This window comes from Triticum aestivum, chromosome 3B (assembly GCF_018294505.1).
Source record: "Triticum aestivum cultivar Chinese Spring chromosome 3B, IWGSC CS RefSeq v2.1, whole genome shotgun sequence".
In the NCBI taxonomy this organism is placed as follows: Eukaryota; Viridiplantae; Streptophyta; class Magnoliopsida; order Poales; family Poaceae; genus Triticum; species Triticum aestivum.
In genome coordinates this window covers 719,440,444-719,451,093 of record NC_057801.1, presented here as the reverse complement: position 1 = coordinate 719,451,093, position 10,650 = coordinate 719,440,444, and positions in this window count along the sequence as shown.

Sequence of the window (10,650 nt, the reverse complement as noted above, 5' to 3'; positions counted from 1 at the left end):
GAGGTTGTTGCTGCGTGCTAGCCAGCTGTCCTCACCCGCGCAGAAGCGGGTCATGAGTGATGTGAGGGATGCCATGAATTTCGGCTTTTCCTGTCCCAGGTGCCGGGCAAGCCACTCGTCGCGGATATTATGCTTGAAGGCTGCAAGGGCCTCTGCATCCGGACAGTCGACGATTTGGTTTTTCTTGGTTGCTGAATTATGTGGCTTAGGTCATCAGCGTCTGGTGGTCGCACATACGTGCCTTGGAAGTTATCGAGAAATGCGGCTTCCAGGTCTTCCCAACTCCCAATTGACTCTGCTGGCAAGCTGTTAAGCCAATGCCGGGCTGGTCCTTTAAGCTTGAGGGGGAGATATTTGATGGCGTGAAGATCGTCATCGCGGGCCATATGGATGTGAAGGAGATAGTCTTCGATCCAAACCGCGGGGTCTGTTGTGCCATCGTAAGATTCAATATTCATGGGTTTAAACCCTTCGGGGATTTGATGATCCATTACTTCATCTATGAAGCATAGTTGGTGTGCGGCGCCTCTGTACTGGGCGATATCGCGACGGAGCTCAAAAGAGCTTTGTCTGTTTTGTTCGGCCCGGCCGGACTTACTGTGTCCGGCGCGACGGTTGTCGTCACGTATCATGGGGCGCCCATGCGATCCATAGATCGATCTTGATTGTCTTGCCCTATCCTCCAATATATCTTGCAAGTCCGGAGCGTTCCCCTATGGCCTTGTGCTTTTCGAGCGATGCCGGGGTACGGGTCTAGTGAAGGGCCTAGAGGCCTCTCTATCGCGACCACGGGGTGGTCGATCAGCCGTATTGTCTCCTGGTGATGCGGGTTCATATGCCTCCTCCTCTAATCGGGGGAGAAGCTTGCGTTTAGGGTAGCTTTTTGAGGGGCGTTCGAGCTCATGCTCTTCGGCCGCGAGGACTTCAGTCCATCTATCGGCTAGCAGATCTTGATCAGCTCTAAGCTATTGCTGATTTTTCTTCAGGCTGTTCGCCGTGGCCATAAGCCTATGTTTGAAACGCTCCTGTTCGACGGGATCCTCAGGCACGACGAATTCGTCGTCGTCGAGGCTTGCCTCGTCTCCGGAGGGAGGCATGTAGTCCTCTACCTCTTCTTCTGCCGCTCTCTCATGAGGGCTGGCGTCTCCGTCCTCCTGCGCTGGATTTTGCTGGAGTGGATTGTCTTCGGCACTATCCGGTGTATTATTATCTCCGGTGTCGGAATCTTCGTTCTTCCTGTGGCGGGATTTAGAGCGGCGCCGCTGACGCCGATGCTTGGGCTGTTTCTTGGAGGGGTCATCCTCTGCTGCCCCTTCGCCATTCCCATCCTTTGGGATATCCACCATGTATATGTCATATGATGAGGTGGCTTTCCAGTGCCCAGTAGGCGCTGGTTCTTGGTCGTCTCCGGCATCGTCGTCCATACCGTCGATGTCTTCGGAGTCGTAGTCTAGCATGTCGGTTAGGTCATCGACAGTGGCTATCAAGTGGGTGGTGGGTGGGCTTTGACTTTCTTCGTCATCCGCATCCCAACCGTCCTGGCTGCAGTTCGGCCAGGGTTCTCCTGATAACGAGAGATACTTCAGCGAACTCAAGATGTCGCCAAAAGGTGAGTGTTGAAAGATGTCCGCCGCGGTGAACTCCATGATCGGCGCCCAATCGGATTCGATCGGAGGGGGCGCGGGAGGTTCGGGGTCCGGCGAGGAGTCCGGCACCTCGGAGTCACAAGCTTCATGAGGGACAAGATCAGTGTTCGGCTCTATGCCGTAGAGGTTGCAGCCCTCGAGGCGATATCTAGCCATCCGTCCTCGATCTGCGCAGCCAGCTCCAAATTGAAGATCGGAGCGGGCTCGAGTGCGGCCTCCAGTGTACTTTCCGGCAGCAGAGCTAAATCATGCCCATCGTGACAGTGCGGCATGCTCGGCTGTGGCTCGAATCCATCGAGGATCAAGTCCCCACGGATGTCGGATGTGAAGTTCAAACTTCCAAATCTGACCTGACGGCCAGGGGCGTAGCTTTCGATCTGCTCTAGATGGCCAAGCGAAATGGCCCGCAGTGCAAAGCCGCCGAATACAAAGATCTGCCCGGGGAGGAAGGTCTCACCCGGGACTGCGTCGTTGATGACGGTCGAAGAAGCTATCGGGCCTATTGGCGACGACACAGAGGAACTCTCAATGAAAGCACCAATGTCGGTGTCAAAACCGGCGGCTCTCGGGTAGGGGGTTCCGAACTGTGCGTCTAGGCGGATGGTAACAGGAGACGAGGGACACGATGTTTTACCCAGGTTCGGGCCCTCTTGATGGAGGTAAAATCCTATGTCCTGCTTGATTAATATTGATGATGTGTGTTACAAGAGTAGATCTACCACGAGATCAAGGAGGCAAAACCCTAGAAGCTAGCCTATGGTATGATTGTTGTTCGTCCTACGGACTAAAGCCATCCGGTTTATATAGACACCGGAGAGGGCTAGGGTTACACAGAGTCGGGTACAATGGTAGGAGATCTACATATCCGTATCACCAAGCTTGCCTTCCACGCCAAGGAAAGTCCCATCCGGACACGGGACGAAGTCTTCAATCTTGTATCTTCATAGTCTTGGAGTCCGGCCGATGATGATAGTTCGGCTATCCGGACACCCCCTAGTCCGGAACTCCCTCAGCCGTCGAGAGGGGGGGATGGGCTGCATGCGAGAGGGTCAATGACATGTGGGCCATCCCTGTCCCATGCATGCCATGCAACGTCGCAGCCTAGCTATTTTGTCCCATGCACGCATCGATGCAGTAAAGCACGGCAGGGGCGCGGGCTTGCATGCACGCATCGACGCAGTAAAGCACGGCAGGGGCGCAGCGTATAGGTACGTCGCATGTTTGAACCTGAGACACGGGACGGACGCGTCGGTGGTGCAGCTCCTTTTTCAGTGTCACGCGCGGATGAACGGGCATGTTTCCCACGCGGCGTCACCGCCGATGCAAGTGCATGAAACGATGCATCTCGCTTGTGCCGTCGGTGCCTCTTTGGATGCTCTGCCCGCCGTTTTTGAATTAATGCCCGCAATTACTCTATGCCAGTACGAACGGAGAAGAGAAAACGATCGAGAAGGCACCGTGTACACATTGACCACGGCTGCAATGCGGCTATAAAAGGGCACCATTTCCTCATCCCTCTCACACTCATCCCCCCCATCTCTCAAGCCTCCTCCGCTTCTTCTTTTCGAGCCAAATCCACCACTCGAGCCACCATGCAGTTCAACGGCCCTACCTACCGTCGCCCTCACACCGTGCTGGAGAGGGAGTACCCGGTCGGAGTCATCGTCGAGAATAGCCTGAGGGTGTGGGCCATCTCAAGGTGGAGGGGCCCTAGAGAGTTGGCTCGCTTCTTCCTCCAAGCCGGCTACCGCCACCTCCCTTCGGGCACTCTGCCCATGTTCCACCTCCACGAGCAGTACGATGGCAACGCCAACAGCCTCGTCATCGGCCTCCACGTCACCTTCACCAACCCCTACGACGCTCACCACCTCCTCGGCCAGGTGTTCTGGTGTGGATGCGAGTTTATCGCGTTCATGACCTACAACATCTTCACCAACTTCCACCACATCTTCCCTCACCCCAACGACATGCACACCCTCCCCTACCAGATGCCGGAGAACGACGAGTGAGGGGCGCCGGCTAAGGAGGAGGGGCCAAGGAGTTGTTCGAGTGCGAGTCTTTCTATCTATCTAGCTTGTGTTTGTGTTGGTTCGGGCGTGTGTGCCCGTGTCTTCTATCTATCTAGTTTTATGTTTTATGAACTATATGTTGTAAGGGGATGCCCCTCTATATGTTCTATCTATCTATGCTACTAGGGTACCCGATGCCCCTCTATCGTGCTATCTATTAATGTTTTTTCGGGCTAGTGCTATCTTTTTTTTTATTTGTGCTATGGTGTTTTCAAAGTTTCTCCATTGCATTTTATTTATGTGGCCATGTGAACTAAAAAATGCACTAAAACATGATCCAATCATATAAGTTGTTGTTAGCACATGTCTAGTTAATTATCTTCCTTTTATGTTTTATGCACTATATGTTGTAAGGGGATGCCCCTCTATGTTGTAAGGAGATGCTACTAGGGGCACACTAGATGTCTTCTCTTTTTGAAAGTGGCACAACCTTTTTCGATTGAAACACATGAGTAAAAACTTTGAAAACACCATAGCACATATAAAAAAATAAAAATGATGCTTGGTTGAAATAAACTAGAACCAAACAACTGCAACTTTTTTGGTTCACAAAGACTGCAAGTTAGACTGCTAACTAGAACCAACCTTTTGTTTTAGCCGAAACAACACGAGACCCTACAATCGGACACGATAGCTTATGCATAAAAATAGCTCAAATAATTATCAGATGAGTTATCTAAAAAAGGTGAAGGCAGGAAACTTAACATTTGTGAAATAACCTAAAGCCGAAAAGATATATCGATGTCAATGACCGTTTGCACTTTTTTTTGCACTAGCTACACTTCTTTTATCAATGGGCCTGGATATGTTCTATTCGGACCTGCCTAACTTCTATATGGGCCTGGCCTTTTCGGGCAACTGTGGACGAACATTTTTTTTCCTTTTCTCCCTCTACCACTGAAACTGAAACTGAAACTGATGACGAACTGAAGAACTGAAAAAACGAAACAGAGTGGAGAAGACATGCCGAATTCGTACAGCGCAACACTTTTATTCAAATGTACATATCATTACGATTACAAATGATGCCCAATCTATTCACTTACGACTAATTATCATCACATAAACAACTGCGAGAGCAATTACACAAACATAAAAAAGTCCGGCCCTCAAATTGCCCTGCTTCTGCAATTCGATGAGTTTCTTCATCTGCTTGTTCAGCTTCTTCAGCTCTGCCGTCACTCCTGCATCCCCCACAGTAGCACCCATGGAAGGGCGGGTGCCCCCAATGGAATTGCCAGATCCAGATGCGCCCAATCCAAACTTGCCCAACTTCTCCGCCTCCAACGGTAAATCGAGCTCCCTGATGCACCCTCCAGTTGAATCCGCTCTATGTACTCATCTAGCCACTCAAAATGGGTGCATTGTTCAATTTCTGAAATAGGAAAGATGAACCCTAAATCCCAAATCCGATGGGGAAAAATGGGCAAATTTGAAATTGGGAGACAAAAACCAAAATTGGCATATTGAGAAGTAAAATCTCACCTTTCCCTGCTCTGGTTTGCTCTCGCATTTCACGAATTCCCGCCCAAGGTTGCCATTCTTGTCGGTCGTTGTGACTAGCCGCTCCAGGGGTGCGATACGTGGGCATGCAGGGCACCTTGTCATGGGCACTACGCCATAGCGCGGCCATGAGCGGCGGGAGGCTGAAGCGGAGCTCGACATTGCCAGGTCGCGGCCCAGAATGGCGTTGCTGCCCGTCGTCGCCGGAGAAGAAGAACAACAACGGTCGGGGAGGGGCGCCCGTCGGCGAGGGTGGGAGGATGGGCTCGGGTGCTGCACGGATCGGGGCATGGCTCGGTGTCCTCTTGTACCAATGCTGACCTGGATAAGTTAGTGGGTCCCACACTGTGGGTCCTGCTCACCTGACCAATGCTGAGTTGGATAAGTTAGTGGGTCCCACGCTGTGGGTCCTGCTCACCTGATTCGAGTTTTAAACATGTGTCTTTGGATTAGGCAGCAGTGTCGCATGGGAGCTATTTTTTCCAACGCAGATGTCGCATGCGAGCTATTACAACCAACTACGTTGCATCAGAGACAATTCACACCAACGACGTCGCATGGGAGCTATTCGCCCGTAAAGAAACTGTGCATGAACAGTAACGAGTGATTTATTGATGATGGTGAACGGTACATTTATATACCTGAAAGGGCGCATCGCACAAACGCGATGGTTTACAAGCGACACGATTAGAGGATGCGTCAGTTAGGATAGAGAGAGAACGGGTGCATCCCGTCCGTGAGAAAACCGCACATGCATGTCGGTTTGGAAAAGTTGAGATTTCCCTTTACTTAAACTAATTAACTAAATCTTAACAGATGCATGCAAGCTTGCTTAATTAGCGTGAGTATATTAATCACTAGACAGATGACGGAGAGGGTGTTTGGATAAGTTTTAGTCCCATGACTAAAAGTAGTGGGACTAAAACTTGCTAGCCTCACCCATGCTTGGATACAAATACTAAATAGACTAAAATCGAGTTAATGAGCATTTATTATCCTCCAAACCCTCCAATCCAGAACTCACATGTGTTAAATGAGAGGAGTTAAATGAGGAGAGAGAGGACTAATCCACATTTTAGTAGGGTTCCCTTGACTAAAAATTTTTAGTCTCAAGACTAGTTCTAGCCTCTCTTTAGTCAGGGGTGATTGGAACTTTAGCCTCTAAAAGAGACTAGTTTTAGTCAGACTAAAAATAGTCCCTTGGATCCAAGCATGCTCTCCGAGAGTATTAATCGCCGTGTTTGTCCCGCAGTGTTTGTTCAAATTTAAGGACAAATGTTATGGTGCTTTTGCTAGTATTTGACAGTCGCCTAAAGAAAATCTGTTCATGCTTTTTTTATGTGTGTTTATTTCTATTCTTTTCTTTTGAGTTGGTTTTTTATGTGTATGTATAAATGTTGTATGTGTATACATTTGTATTATATAACATGTGTATAAATTATATTGGGGTGTGAAATTTACGCTATTATATACATATATTTATTTTTGCATTTATGAAAAAGTGTATTTTTCTATGAATTGTGTGCAATTTTCTAATCATTTGTTTTAATTTACCTTTCATTTTCTATCATATTTTAGGGTAATACCAATGCCATAATACATTCTTTCTAATATACTTCTTATTTTATGAAACTTTCACTATTATATGCTTGTTCTTGCATATTATGAAAAAGTATAACTTAACAAATTGTGTGCAATTTTGTCACAATTTGTTTTAGTTTTTTATTTTCTTTCTTCTTTAAGTGTAATACCTAGCGCCACCAACTCATTCATTCTTAGAAAAAGATTATTTTAGTTTTTATTTCAGTTTTAGTATTGATTTTGTTTTAAATTTTTATTTCTTTTTCTTAAAGAGTAATACCATTCCACCAATTCATTATTTCTTGGAAGACATTATTATTTTAATGTTGTTTTAGTTTTATCTATTTTTTTAGTTTTATTTCATTTTCTTTCTTGTTCAAGGGTAATACCATTGGCACTAATTTATTCTTTACTTAAAAACTTCATTATTTTGATTATATTTTGGTTTTATTTCATTTTCTTTCTTGTTAAGTGTAAAACCAGTCCACTATTTCATTCATTCTTAGGCCACTTATTTTTTGCAAAATTTCCACTATTATATGAGTATTGTTGCATATTATAGAAAAGTGCAATTTCTGTATAGAATAGGTGCAGATTTTGTCATTTTGTTTATTATTAAGAGGTAATACTAATGCCACTAATTCATTCTTTATTAAAGAACTTCATTATTTTGATTTTATTAAATCATGCATATTGTATGTTAGTTCCTGCATATTATAGAATGCACAATTTCCGTGTAAATTGTGTGTGAATTTTGTCATTTTTTACATTTATTTCTTCTTAAAGGATAATAATGATGCTAGTAATTAATTATTTCTTACAAAAATTCATTGCTGTGATTTTTGTTTTTATTTATATTTCTATCAACGCCACTAATTCTTTTATTCTGAGGAAAGTTCTTTTTTGAGAATTTCCGATGTTATATGCTTATTGTTGTGTACTATAAAAGGTCACATTTTTGTGTAAATTGTGTTCAAATTTGTTAGTATTTGTTTGGTTTTATTATTTCCTTTCTTGTTAAATGGTAATACCAAAATGCTTCTAATTCGCTCTTTGTTAGAAAAATTCATTATTTTTATTTTGCTTTACTTTTATTTCATTTCTTCATATAGAGAAATTTTTCATCATCATAAAGATATTAATTGAACCCTAACTTCATGTCGTGGAATAGTCACGGTAGATGTCCTACCAAAAGGACTTAGTCGTGGAGCCATCACAACTAGGTTAGCTTAAAGGGGTTAAACGGGACAAAGGACACATGAGTTTATAATGGTTCGGCCCCTTGCGGTGAAGGTAAAGGCCTACTCCAATTTCAAGGTGGTATTGCTTATGTCTCGATTACTAGGGAGCGAATCCGCTTGACCTAACTTTCGGTCTGTTGTTTCTTGCCCTGAACCGCCGCCGGGTCGTCCCTTTATATACACAGGTTGACGTCCAGCGGCTCTCGGAGTCCCGGACGGCTCATAAACAACGTGTCCGGCTCGGTGACTATCTATTCATGCCTTACAATACAAGTCTTACACATAAGGCGGTTTATTTCTACGGGCCTTAAGTCGCCCTTGGTCCTTGGGCCCTTATCTTGAATCGCCATCTTCAATATCCTCGTGGGCTTCATATGATGAATCGCCATAGGTATAACCCGGCCCCTTCTAGGCGGGTCATACCTAATAGTTATATCCCCAACATTAGGCCCCAGGTTGATTTGAATTGGTTCATGTCAATCTTCAACACTTAGAAAAATCCTCCCTTCCGTATTTGTGCGGGAAATTCATAACCCGCCATGAAGTCATCTCCTGGAATTGCGTTAACCCGCCATGACGTCACCTGTCATGAATTCGCACAATATCCAATATATCTCAATGGATCTTTATCTTAATAGCCGTCCTGAGAATCGAGGTGCCTAGGCAGCTAGTAACCATGTTTTGGCCTCCTCATTTTTCGCGCCCACTTATTAGCCTTCTCCTTATAAATAATCGCGAACGGCCTCTTCTCATTCTCCTCTCTTCCCATCATCTTCCTCCTCTCGCGACTCTCCTGTACTCAAGCACCGATGCTGCCGCGAAGCACACCGTCATCCTCGTCCTTGGCCGCTGCATCAACCTGATCGGACCGGAGAACGGCAGCGCTCCTCCGCAGCTCATCTGCCTCTGTAAGTACTCACTCTTCTGTACCCTAGATCTGCATTAGGGTTTCTGAGCTTTTCGTGTTTTTCATAGTTTGTCGTTCATCTTCAACCCTAGCATCCGTTGATCTGGAAATAGCATAAAACATGCGCGGTAGTAGTTTTGCCCATGCTTTCAATATAAGCGGATCCTTTTCCCTTAAAACAAGATCTCCTCAGAACCTATGGACTCCCTTGTTCTATTTTTAGGTTTTGATTTATTTTCTTTTTTGAACTGCCACTGATCCAGAATAATAATTGTAATTTGTGAAACCTATTTGTCCAGTACTTAGCAAAAATTTGCTTCCTGATATGTCCACATGGTCATGGCGGCTTACACCACCGACTGTAACTAAATTTAACACCTTAGCAATCTTCACTCCTTGATGGATATTAATCTGTTCATGGTGGCTTAAATGACCCGTCGTAACTAGTCATATACCATTAGGCCCCTTTAATCCTCCATTCTGAATGTGTGCTGTAATACTTTCCCACCGGCTTAATTTTGAATCGGCAAACTTTGTTCTTTTCCTTTTTAGGCTTCTTTCTTCGCAATGGCCCCAAAGACAACCACTTCCTGTAACTGGGTTCTCTCCATAGTCACTGAGAACACCCTCCAGGACTTTGTGAAAACCGGCTATTTGCCCAAGAAGATTGTCATGCACTATCGCACCCCCAAACCGGAAGAAGAGAAACCTCAACCAAAAGATGATGATGTCATTGTCTTTACCGATCACATGAACCGGGGCTTCTCACCGCCCGACTCTAAATTCTTCCGGGACATTCTGCACTCTTTCAACCTTCATCCTCAAGACATCGAACCCAATTTCATGTCAATATATGCAACTTCCAAGTGTTCTGTGAAACTATTCACAGAATACTTTTATTTGAACCGCCAAAACGAGTATTCCAACGGACCCAGCTTGGAACTTGGTGGGATCTCAATCCAGCGATGGAGAGATGCTATATTCCCTTATGCGCGCCTGCCGAGTCATCCCAAGGATTGGAATCAGACATGGTTCTACTACAAGGATACTTCTCCGGCTGATGAGAACCATCTGCCCGGTTTTCGCGCCCTGTGTCTTGAATCAAATCATCCCCTCCCTGACAGACTGATGGTTGTTGAACACAAAAGACTCGCCCCTTCCATTGCCAAGGATAAGGCTCTATTGGGAAACGGCTTGGCAGGCATTGACTTAGTTCGATGTTGGGTTTCATGGCGGGTCATTCCCTTAAGTCGACGCTCCAGTTTAATGTGCACTTACACTGGTGCCAAAAAAGATCCACTGCACCACAGCTCCGAGGATTTAGCTGATGACACCATCGATGAAATGACAAAGTCTCTTCTGAATGAAAGCCCGGTTGACTGCTGCAAGGTGGGCCTAAGCCCTTTCTGCAAATCTAACCCGGCACCAGAAGTAAGCCGCCAAAACTAGCTATTTTACCTTCATCCTTAATACTTTGTCTAACTCAACTTTGATGACTTTCACAGGCTGGTGACGACTTTTGGAAGAAAGAATATGACCATGAAGCTGCAAAAAGGGCCAGGAAGGCCAAGAAAGCCGCCAAGAGAGCCACCAAGAAGAGGGGAAAGAAGCCCAGTGCTTCTGAGCTGCTTCAACTGGACGACACCTCTGAGTCGGAGGTAGCCCTTGATTCTCTTGGCTCCTTTTTCAACCATCTTATGGAC